This window comes from Eublepharis macularius, chromosome 19, assembly GCF_028583425.1.
Source record: "Eublepharis macularius isolate TG4126 chromosome 19, MPM_Emac_v1.0, whole genome shotgun sequence".
Taxonomy (NCBI): domain Eukaryota; kingdom Metazoa; phylum Chordata; class Lepidosauria; order Squamata; family Eublepharidae; genus Eublepharis; species Eublepharis macularius.
This window is the reverse complement of record NC_072808.1, coordinates 10,572,126-10,585,100: the sequence shown is the minus strand read 5'-3', so window position 1 is coordinate 10,585,100 and position 12,975 is coordinate 10,572,126.

Here is a 12,975-nt window from a genome sequence, read left to right as displayed (position 1 = left end):
GGTAGGGGTAGGAGTCATGCCATTATTCTCAGGTGTGTGGCTCTCCCATTTGGATCAGTTCCGAGGTACACAGGTAGAGCTGGCTTAAGCCTTCCTCCTTTGTTCTGGGTTCCTGGCCTAAAAAAAGGCCCGGGGAGATATTATATGCTCTGCTGGAGAAATATGAGGCAAATATTAGGACTAGAGGCAGGCATGAACCAAAACATGAACCAAAATTCATCACAAACTGGGCCGGTTTGTGGTTAAAACCATGAACCACCACGAACTTTAGGATGGTTCCTTTGGTTTGTTTTTGGTTTGTCACTGCAGACAGCCTGATGCCGATCAATCTCTTTCCTGGGGTGGGGGGGGGTCTGCATCCCAGAAGTGACCTTCTACTGCCCCAGAAGTGACATTTTCATGAACTGATCAGTCAGTTTCCTAGGCAACAGGGGAGGGCTTTCTGCAGCCCCCCCAAGTGAACTTCTGCTGCCCTGGAAGTGACGTTTTCATGAACCAAATGAACTGGGGCAAGTTCATGAAAGTTTGTGGTTCATGGTGCAAGAAATGCAACAAACCACGAACTGCACAGTTCAGTATTTTCCTGGTTTGTGCCCACCTCTAATTAGGATCCTGAGCTCATTCCAAGGTGGGAAAATGGCAGAAAGAGGTAAGGTTAAAATCTCTTCTCCTCACACACTCAATCGGAATCAGGCCTCGTGTGCTCAAGAATTAAATTACAACACAGAACTCCCGGTGTGCCTGTTCTTGAGGGGACCTGTGGGGGTGGACTCGGGGCAGGCCAGCTGGAAACCACGTGACATGACGTCTAGTTAGGCCCTCATGAATCAGGATACAGACGTTGGAGATAGATAACAGTGGGAGAGGAGGTCAGAGAAATGAAGATAGTTTGATCATGGTGCCCCAGTTTTCAATTTGCTTGTCCCTAGTTGCAGGAATGGAATGACCAAACATCATACTAAGCGTCCTGGTGTCAAACTCATCAGACACGAAGGAAGGTGGTATATCAGTGGCCTCAACCTTGAGCAGATATCCACAAAAATGATTACTCTTACGTTGAGAAATCTGCTGTGTGACTTACAAGATAATGCAAGCATGCAAAAAAGAGAGAGAGAGAGTATGCCGTGGTTTTAAAAATTAATTTTAATGAAAAACATGAATTGTGCTATAAATGTGTAAGGAAGTCAACTGTTCCTATTTTCATAAGATCGAATATTGCTATTGTTTATAAACAAAGCAATTTCTTTTAAGGTTCTTAATCTTCAGGCGCAATAAAACCCTATTTAATTAAAAAGTTATACACCACCGTTCAGCCTCCCGAGGCTCTTAAGATGCTCCTTAACAGCAATAAAAAAAAGAATATACGATGAATCAAGAACTAATATTCTAAAAACCTAATAAAACTAACAAATCGATAAAAAGGGGCCGCAGAGACTTAACAGTTATTTGAGATCTATTCTTGGCCACCCTAGAATAAGGGATCGTAAAAGGAACATTCCAGAAGGTCTGACAGCATATTTGAAGCTTCAAAGGGCCAAGCTACACATGATGAATGACACTTGAAGGGCAAGTGGATTGAGTGGAGGGCAAGTGAACAGGGAGAAATACACTTGCTGTTCAAGTGTCATTCGTCATGTGTAGCTTGGCCCTCATACTGTGAGGCTTTCTTGATACCTCTTGCATTGAGGTAAGGTGCTTCTCACACAACACATGAGCACACAAAGTCCAAGGGGGCTTTCACACAACAATCTTCCTGTCCTTGGCTGCCAAAGTGCACCATTTTTCTCCGAGTTTCCACACACATGACATTGGCACCCATTGGTGGCCTTTCTGTGGTTTCTTCCTCGTTTCTCTGTGCTATCTCAAATCATGTTTGAACATTCAAAAACCAATGTAGACATGAAAATGTAGAACAAAAATGATCTCTAGAAAGCTCCTATTTATAGCTTTGAAAGTACATAAACAACACTCGGTATTATGAAATATGAAAGAAGTAGAGAGAAGCAGGAGAGAGAAGATTCTAGTCATAAAACTAAAGTTTGGAGAAATAGCTCTCCACTTAAAAGCCTTCATCTCTGTTTTGTCTTCTTTTTTTTAGCTCCTGTCTCTGTTCAGCTTTGCAGTAAAACATGGTAGGTGAGTCCTGCCCATGAAGTTGTTGGACACTAGGCCAGACTCCATGCCTGGATGGGTGGGCCCCTGACCGAGTCCTGCCTCTGAGAGAGGCCCAACTAGGGTTGCCAGCCTCCAGGTAGTAGCTGGAGATCTCCCGGAATTACAACTGGTCTCCAGGCCACAGAGATCAGTTCACCTGGAGAAAATGGCTACTTTGGGGGGGTGGACTCTATGGAATTATGCCATGCTGAGGTCCTTTCCCTCCCCAAAACCCACTTTCTCCAGGTTTCACCCCCCAGATCTCCAGGAATTTCCCAACTTGGAGCTGACAACCCTAGGCCCAACACTTGCCAGATTTCTGCCTTCCAGAATCTGGCAACCCTGTGATGTCGTAAACTGGTCTGTACTGGTTCAATACTCACCTCAATACTGGGACAAGCTTTGCTTGCTGATGTCTGCAGATCAAACTGCTGAGCGCAAGAACACTCCAGTTCTCTGATCAGTTGGCAACTTTAACTGTGCTCTGACTGTGTGATTACAGCCTTAATCCCACAAAATCCCTTTCCCTTCCTACTTCCCTCTCCATCTAGCCGGCTATCTTTTCAACTCATTCCTCTTTCACAGAGAAGCACAAGTCCTGGACATTTTAACAATAGTCTCTTCTCCAATGTGAGCCTGTCCTCTTCACAACTTGCTTTGTACATACACATACTGAAAAGTCAAACACTGTCTGTTATCTCCCCCTCCTCTCATGCTTTTAAAATTCGTTAAGAATTTCTTTGCTCAGGTAGTCATTCTTCACTTTATTAAAGACAGTTGCAAGACTGCTGTGGGGATTGGGTTGATGGTACAGGCACTAGCCAATCAGTGTTGTCCATAGCTAGTTCTTTCCCCCATCAAATAGAAATGCTCTGCAAAGCTGAACAAGTATTTTTCTTATCCCCCATCCCACAAATCCTATCAGAAAAGGGAACACCAAGACTGAATGTGGTGAAAAGCACTTCCAAAATGTCCCCAACAGTTTACAAAGCTTATATCTGTTTTCACCCAAATCAGCTCACTACTAGAGATGGGCATGAACCGGAAAAAACCCGAACCATGTGGTTCATGGTTCGTCAAATTTCACGAACCATGAACTTTCACAAACCAGCTCGTTTGGTTCATGAAAACGCCACATCCAGGTCAGAAAACCATCACTTCCGGGTCAGCAGAAGGTCACTTCCAGGTCAGCACAAGGTCTGCAGGAAGTCCATCCCCTGTTGCTTAGGAAACTGATTGATTGGCACCAGGCTGTCTGCAGTGATGAACCAAACGAACCAGCCTAAAAGTTTGTGGCGGTTCGTCAGAAATGGGATCTGACAAACCATGGTTCGCGAACCACGAACCGGCCTTATTCGTGCTTAATTTTGGTTTGTATTTCAGTTCGTGCCCATCTCTGTGTACAGTTTGTACCTAATACTAAGCCTTACTTGGCAATTGTACCTCTTTTCGCTGCCACGATGCTCTCTGACCTAGGAGGAGCATGTGTCTCGCAGCTATGCTAAAACTGAAATTTGGAACAGTTGAATGTTTTGAGATGTTCTCTGTGACCATAAAAGTGTATAAGTGCATCTGAAATACAGAAAGCTGCATTGTAAATAGAAGGAGCATGTACTTTTTAAAGGGAATAATATTTCCCACCAAAAAAAAAAATCTTTGGCAGAGTACACTGCCAGACTCCACGGAAGTGGTTTGCTCATTTGGCTCTTTCCCCGTTACACTATGAATCCCTTGTTTGCTTAATATAAAACAAGTGTTCTTATTTTCCACTATAAAAGAGTGGAGAGGGTAGAGTGGCTAAGAGCAATATAGTGAATCTAGTGTTGGGTTATGACTGTGTTGGAGAACTCCAGGTCCAAATCTTATCTCAGCCAGGTGGCCTCCCTGCCACCTCCCCTTCTCCCCACGAGGGTAGCTGAGCTGACCTACTTACAAAGCTTAAATAAATTTAGATTTTATCCTCCTCCTTCTCCTCCTCGAGGAATCCAAAACAGCTTAGGATATCATTCTCCCTGCCTCCATTTTTATCCGCACAACAACCCTGTGAAGTATGCTGGGGCAGAGACAGCGTGACTCACCCAGCAAGCTTTCGAGGCAAAGTGGAGATTTGAACTTGGTTCCCCGGATCCTAGTCCAACCAACTCTCTTTCTAATCACTACACCACCCTGCTGGCTCTCACTTCACCCTTATGCCCCAAATGGTTTTACTTTTGGAGGGTGTAAAGCTAGAGAATGAATTATCCAACTCAGAGAGGCCCCCATCCTGTGGATTTTTTTTTTTGCATGCAGCACTAAGTTTTGCCTCCTGAGTAGAAAGAAGTAAGCCAAGAGCAACACCATATACAGAGAAGGCAGTGTGGTGTAGTGGTTAGGGCGTTGAGTGGGTTAGGATCTGGCAGACCAAAGCCTGAATCCCCACTCTGGCACAAAAACTTGCTGGGTGACCTTGGGCCAATCACACTCAGCCTAGCCTACCTCACAGGGTTGTTATGAGGATAAAATGGAGGAGAGAAGAACAATGAAATGAAATAGAAATGAAATAAATAAATAAACTTCTTTTGATGGTAGGAAATGTTGCTGTCTCCTCGTCAAATGTGATTTAATTATCTAATCTGTTGCACAGGCATGGCAGATTTACTTGCCTCCAACAGAGACAGAATTGGAGGAGGCCAAGCTAGACCCATACAGAGACACAGCAGGCAGCCTCCTCAATGAGTGGGTACTTTTGGGTCACCAGTGTATTTAAATATTCAGTTGCTGCATATTCTTGGTTCTGTTGTTGAGAGTGTAATAAATGAATTAATTAAGAAATTCTGGCCTTGCCCACAATTGGGGGGGGGTTATTTAGGCACAGTCCAAAAAAAAGTATTGTCATTATATATTGTGAGATCATAATTAAACTTTGCTCTCCAAATTTGTCATTGTTATGCTTCAATTACCTCTGAGGAGGTTCAAATCCTTGGCATCTCGATTTGGGCAGGATCGCTATGACAAATTGTGCAGACTTTTGCATTCTTCATTTCCCATCCCAGAGATGGTAATGGAAACCAGGGACAATCCTGGCTCCCGGTTCTCCCTTGCCTTTAATTCACCAAAAGCCATTTCAGTCCCGGAGCCAAGAACCAAACCCAAGAAATTTGTCTTCCAGGCTCCTGCAAAGAGAAACCAGAAGTCTTGGCCCCTAACCCTTGCCTGGAACGACAAGTCTTGACTCCCGAAAAAGGGATGAAGCTGCTCTCGGGGTTTAAGTTTAGACCTGATTTGGGGAGGGTGGGGGAAGCTGTGAGGGGGAAGATTTGCCTTGCTGTTCCACACCCTTTTAGGAAAATTCTACACATACATAATTTCTAAACGACATATGCTTAATTTCTAAAATCAGCAATGCCGTCCTGGACTGCGTCTTGCACTAAAATCAAACCCTCTTAAAGTCTGAACACATGGAGTTGCTCGGCACTGTCTATTGTGACTGGTAGCAGCTCTCCAGGGTCTCAGCCTCGGGCAGAGAAAGGTCTTTTTCTAGGCTTGCCAACCTCCAGGTGGTGGCAGGAGATCTTCAGGAATTACCGCTGATCTCCGGGCAACAAAAATCAGTTCCCCTGGAGAAAATGGCTGCTTTCGATGAGTGGACTCTACAGCATTATACCCTGCTGAGGTCCCTTCCGTCCCCAAACCCTGCCCTCCTCGGGCTCCAGCACCCCAAATCTCCAGGAATTTCCCAACCCAAAGGTGGCAACCCTAGCATCTGCTTTTTGAGATTCTTTAACTGGAGGGGCTGAAACTACAGCCTCCCAAACCCTAACTCTTTCTCCTCATTCCAAACATACAGAACTTGTTCTGATTCTTGCATGGCAGTGGAAAAGCATTCTGTGCATGCTCAAAGTTTCAAGTGGGTAGTGGTATTGATCTGTAGTAGAAGAGCAAAATTCAGGTCCAGTAGCACCATAATGACAGGGCTACAGGACCCGAATCTTGCTCTTGTACATCATCGTCATCATCATCACTATCATCATATTTGATTTATATACCGCCCTTCAGGACAACTTAATGCCCACTCAGAGTGGTTTACAAAGTGTGTTATTATTATTCCCACAATCACCCTGTGAGGTGGGTAGGGCTGAGAGAGCTCTGAGAGAGCTGTTACTGACCCAAGATCACCCAGCTGGCTTCAAGCAGAGGATTGGGGAATCCAACCGGGCTCTCCAGATTAGAGTCCTGCTGCTCTTAACCACTATATCAAACTGGTTCAAAGGCACTCTTGTTATTCTTACCCAAGATGGAAGGGGGCTCCGAGGTCAAGCCCTGGCAAGCCCGGACTCATCTGTTCTGAATGCTCAGGCCTGAAAAACATTCTGCTTCCCCTGAGCACAGGCAGACTGCCTTTTCTTCTCACTACCGAGAGAGTCGCCACAACCAGAGCCAGCAGATTTGGGGATCAGGGGAACTCTTTCCAAGCCAGAGGGTGCGATTTCCAGGCAGGCGTGTGCTCGGGGCCTTGTAAAAGAAGTTAAATAATGCAATAAAATCTAACGTTTGTTTTCACAAGTGATGCTTAAATCAGGGGTTTTTTTGCATTTGTAAGTCAAATGGAAAACCTAAACTGGCTAATGTGCAGATCCAGTTTGCAAATGGCTTTCTTCCAGTGTCTGTTTCATTCCCAACATTTCCCTGAGTAGGTTTTTGAGCCAGGTCCAGAGCTACAGTTTCCAACCTCCAGGTGGGGACTGGAGTTCTCCAGGAATTACAATGGATCTCCAGGCTATAGAGATCAGTTCCCCTGGAATCTGTGGCTCGTGGAGAGCCACGTTCGCAATTACCACCAAACACAAGAGCCACATGTCTGTTGTATACTATGCACCACTGCATCAAACACACACAAAATAACATAAGATATAACAATATGAAATATTTAACTGTAATCTTTTAAATTACCAGAGCACTTCTGAAGAAAGTTCTGAGAACATTTCTCTCTCCACCACTGTTGAATTTTAGCTGACCCCTAAGAGGGGCTTGCAAGCAAGTCTTATAACACAAAACGGTGGGCAAGCTTTCAAGTTCTCCAGAACTCTTTCTTAGGCTGGGTATTAAAAAATAAATACTCCTGTGTTAAAAGTTCCCTTCAAGTTGAATGCCAGAGCTCCAGAGTTGCAGATGAGGGGGTTGGAACTTCTCTCTGTGCTAAATTTTCTACTTGCAAAGGTCTTATCGTGCCTACTTTCCTGAAACATGGGGCAGGTTTCACAACGATGCTCAAAGGAGCCACAGATGGCATGGCAAAGAGCCACATGTAGCTCCTGAGCCATTAAGAGAGCATCACTGCCCTGGAATAAATAGCAGCTTCACATCACCACTGAGGATGTACATGGCTGGCTCTGAATTAGAGATGGGCACGAACTGAAATACGAACAAAAAAACCCCACGAACCAGCCTAGTTCGTGGTTCGCAAACCAGTGGTTCGTGGAAGCTCGTTGCCACGAACTTCCACGAACTGGTCTACTGGTTCATTTGGTTCATTTTAAACAGCAATGCCCTTTTCCGTGCTGCTGCAAAGCAGCAGAGAAAGGGGCATTTAAATCCACAGATCAGCTGCTTGTCGGGGAGATCCCCGACAAGTAGCTGATCATTTAAACAGCGGGGCTTGGTTGCCCAGTCAGGAGTTCTAGGCTGGCCAGCCAAGCCCTGCTGTTTAAATGGCCATTTCCCCGCTGCTGTGAGTGGCCATTTAAACAGCCCTGCTGTTTAATTGATTAGCTGCTTGTTGGGGATCTCCCCGACAAGCAGCTGATCCGGGGGTTTAAATGCCCTTTTCCCTGCTGCTGCTAAGCGGCCGGAAAGGGGCATTTAAACCCCACGAACCATGAACCACGAACCGGTTCATGAACTTGCCCCAGTTTGTGGGAGTTCGTGGTTCCTGGTTTGTGAAAATGCCACAAACCACGAACCGCATGGTTCGGTTTTTTCGTGGTTCTTGCCCATGTGTACACTGAATAGCTCACTTCATCAAATGTATGAAGAGCCTGTCTAGTCTAGTCCAGCAACCTGAGTTACCTACAGGCCAACAAGATGCCCACAGAAGGCCTACAAGCAGAGCACAAAGACTGCACACCCCGCTGTTCCCATGTTGGCCTTCTGTGAGTTCGTTCCACTGAACAAGTTCCATTTAGTACTTGTGGCTAATAGTCACTGATGGATAGACTGCCAACCTTCAGGTGGGGTCTAGAAATCTCCCAGAATTACAACTGATCTCCAGAACACAGAGATCAGTTCCCTTGCAGAAAGTGGCCACATTGAAAGGTGGACTCTATGGAATTATACCCTGCTGTGGTGCCTCCCCTCCCCAAACTCCGCTCACCCTTTGCTTCACCTCCAAATCTCCAGGCATTTCCCAAACTGGAGTTGGCAACTTTACTGATGGGCCTGTCCTCCATGAATTTGTCTAAACCCTCTTTCAAAACCAAGTAAACTAACGGCTATCACAATAACCCATGGCAGTGAATGCCCCAAGCTTTACACTTTGAACAAAGAAGTAGTTGAATCTTTCTAGATCCAGGATCCAGAGGACTTAGCCGTGTTAGTCTGTAGTTGCAAAACAGCAAAAAATCCAGTGGCACTTTTAAGACTAACCAACTTTATTGAGGCATAAGCTGTCGAGAACCACAGCTCTCTTCGTCAGATGCATCTGCTGAAGAGAGCTGTGGTTCTCAAAAGTTTATGGTTAGTCTTAAAGGAGCTACTGGACTATGGTTGTTGTGGGTTTTCCGGGCTGTATTGCCGTGGTCTTGGCATTGCAGTTCCTGACGTTTCGCCAGCAGCTGTGGCTGGCATCTTCAGAGGTGTAGCACCAAAAGACAGAGATCTCAGAGATCTCTGTCTTTTGGTGCTACACCTCTGAAGATGCCAGCCACAGCTGCTGGCGAAACGTCAGGAACTGCAATGCCAAGACCACGGCAATACAGCCCGGAAAACCCACAACAACCATCGTTCTCCGGCCGTGAAAGCCTTTGACAATACAGCTACTGGACTTTTTGCTGTTCTAGATCCAGATTTCCAGCCACCACCTGGAAGTTGCCAAGCCTATGCCCAGAGCAGTTTTTACAAGCAGGAAGGTCGCGTATAAATGACCCTAAATAAATATAAATAAATAAAATTTGACTTCCAAGCACATTTTAGCACCTGCGCTTAGAAATGAAGTCAAGGATGCCGTGGAGCTCTCTGAACTTTGTGCCAAAATCAGTTTGGGAATCTGCACTGTGCTGATTGGCCAGTCCTGGTATTATGTTCCATGAACTGGGAACTTGCCAACCACACATATCAGGATTGTGCGGTCCCCACTGAGCAACCAAAACATACGATTTTGTGAATTAGTCAACATGTAGATTTTCTCTGCATGTTCCTCTGGTTTGCATACATAGAGGCAGTATTCACAAGGAAAATCCACACATCATCCAATTCACACGATATGATTGTGTTCATTGGGTGTATCGCGGGGACAACACGCTCCTAATACTTGTGGTTGATTTGCTCCCAGTTCATACGTATATAATGTCTATATAACTGAGAGCCAGTTTGGTGTAGTGGTCAAAAAGAGTGTGGGACTCTAATCTGGAGAGCCGGGTTTGATTCCCCGTTCCTCTGCTTGAAGCCAGCTGGGTGACCTTGGGTCAGTCACAGCTTCTCGGAGCTCTCTCAGCCCCACCCACCTCACAGGGGGATTGTTGTTGTGGGGATAATAATAACAACATACTTTGTAAACCGCTCTGAGTGGGTGTGTGAAGTCATCCTGAAGAGTGGTATATAAACTGAATGTTGTTGTTGTTATAGGCCTGATGCAGAAGAATGCAGTTGTTAAAACTTCAGCACACTTGGGGCTTTTTGTTCTTTCATCCTCGCCTTGTTTAGCTAGGGAAGCCCTGGTCTTTCCCTCGCTCCCTGCCTTCAGCAAGGAAACAGCCTATCTCCCTTCCTGCCTATATTTGCCCTTCTAGAAACGCAGCAGACGTTACAGGCGTTGAGTAATAAATCCCCTTCTTGGAAACGGGGCTGTTGAAGGTTCCCGTTTTCTGCCCATCTCTCTGACTAAGGAGCGACAGGGAGTTTTGCATTCCTTTACTTGTATGGTAAATCCAGCCTGGATCCCTGTAGGCTGTGGCTGGGAGGAACGGAGGAGCGGACGTTCTGGGATTCTGAGCAATAACCGATGTGTCAGCGCCAAGGGGCTTGGCGGGCTGCGTGCCAGTAGAAACTCCCCGGGATTGTTCCTTGGGGCTTTGATTGGCACACGATGGGAAAAGGAGTGAGTGCCAGGAGAGACGGGAGCAGGCACCTACATGTTCTCCAGACATGAGGAGCCCATGTTTGCATAGGTGTCTTAAACAGTGTAGGGGTCAGAGCCAGTTCTTGTTTTAATATGATATGCTGATGAGCTGCAATGGGACGAGAAGTTATGTCATATGGAGTCAAACAAGCTGTAATTCAGGAGAATTAACAGCCCGTCCCCTAAGGCTTCCATGAAACTGACTCATAAGACCCTGAGCACTGCCTAGACTGAATAAGGAGGCCATGTGTCACCCCAACATGGAGCAAGGCCCAATCTGATGTTCCCACACAGATCCTGGGTTTATTGTTATTATTTATGTCATTTATAGGCCGTTTCCACACGTCTTACCTGTTGGAAATAGCAATGTCTGGTGTACAACAGCAGCAAGAAGGAAGAGGAGCCTACCATGCAGGGGGCAGCAAGGATCACTTAGTTAGGACAGTGAGAGCAGCACCTCTTTTGTTTCCTGGGGGTCATTTCCTTGTCTTGTCTCCTATTGGGCTAAACAGGGCAATATCCTGCTTCTTCTCTCTCCTGCCACACTTCTTCTCTCTCTCTCTCTGCAAGATGTAGTCAGATAGCAAGGACTCTCTCTCTCCTCTTTACTATCAAGTATGTAACTTCCTCAAATAAAACTTTTTGCCTCTCTAATCAGCACAGCGTCATTCCGCTGCATTATTTACACTCACTCCATCATTACCTGCCTGCGGAACATCATGCGAAAGACCTGGAAGACAGTGTCTTCTCGCGCGAAATCACGCCAGGAAGATGCAATTCTGCACAAAACTCCTGGATAACAACATCTTCCTGGTGCGATTTCGCGCGAGAAGACACTGTCTTCCGGGTCTTTCGCACGATGTTCTGCAGGCAGGTAAGACATGCGGAAACGGCCACTGTCCACCTTTCTCACTGAGACTCAAGGCAGATTACTCAGTATAAGATTAGTACAAGTATCAAGTACATTTCAATACAACATCAAAGACATTTCCATAAACAATGCCACAGGGTAAATAGATACAAGTTTAAAAAGACATAGCGTTAGCAAGAATCCAATACAGAGCAGAAAAAAATACTGAAGCAGAAGGGTCAGCTAGGAATTGACTCACACCAACAAAAGTGTTACCCCTTTACCACTTTATTTTCACAACTCTATAGGGTACACAATTATCTCTCAGAGTATTTGGAGCTCAGTTTACAGTAAGAACAAGTGTGACCTAGACAAACTTGTCCAATAATACTTGTTAGCATTTATAAAGCGCTTTTGAGTATTTAAAGCACTTAACAGACATTGACTTCTTCCACAACGGGACAATGGCCATTTCCACATGGCTTACCTTATTCTGCAAAATAGCGAAATCTTGTGTGAAATCTCGCGAGAAGATGCTGTTATCGCGCGAGATGTGATAACAGCTTCTTCTCGTGAGATTTCACGTGAGATTTCACTATTTTGCAGAATAAGGTAAGCCGTGTGGAAACGGCCACGACCCTGTGCCACGGGTTCTCATTGCGACTGAGAATGCAGAAGCTTTCACGGCTGCAATGGAGCATCCACTTTTGCGTATTTGCTGTGGTATCCCCTTCTGTCTGCCATTTTCACTCTCCTTGCCATCAGAGTGCCAGCATGTTTTGAAAAAAATGTGGTATTTCACGATCATGTAACACGATAGTTAACTATTTTTAAAAAGACAGTTGTCAAAAAACCTGCCAATGACAAATGGGGAAATGGTTCTGAATATGGCATCAGATGTGGGTGGGAAGATGCGGAAAGCACAAATACAGGATGGGGGATACACTTCTGGGTAGTAGTGTATGTGAAAGAGACCTTGGGGTAAAAGTGGACTGTAAACTAAATATGAGCAGTCAGTGTGATGTGGTGGCAAAAAAGGCAAACTCAGTCTTGGGTTGTATCAAAGGGGCTATAGTGTCAAAATCGCAGGAGGTCATAGCCCCTCTCTATACTGCCCTGGTCAGGCCTCACCTGGAGTACTGTGTGCAGTTCTGGAGGCCTCACTTCAAAAAGGATGTGGACAAAATTGAGAGGGTGCGGAGGAGAACAACGAGGATGATCAGGGGTCTGGAGACTGAGCCCTCTGAGGAAAGGCTGAGGGCCTTGGGAATGTTTCATTTGCAGAAGAGTAGATTGAGGGAGGGACATGGTTGCTCTCTTTAAATATTTGAAAGGCTGTCATTTGGAGGAGGGCAGGGAGCTGTTCCAGTTGGCAGCAGAGGGTAGGACCAGAAGCAATGGGCTTAAATTACATGCAGAAAGGTACAGGTTGGATATTAGGAAAAACTTTTTCACGGTCAGAGTAGTTCAAAGGTGGAATCAGCTGCCTCGGGAGGTGGTGAGCTCCCCTTCACTGGCAGTTTTCAAGAAGAGGCTGGATGAATATTGGTCAGGGATGCTTTAGGCTCATCCTGCATCGGGCAGAGGGTTGGACTAGAAGGTCTGTATGGCCTCTTCCAACTCTGTGATTCTGTGAAAGTGTTCCTGAAAGTCAGAAAGA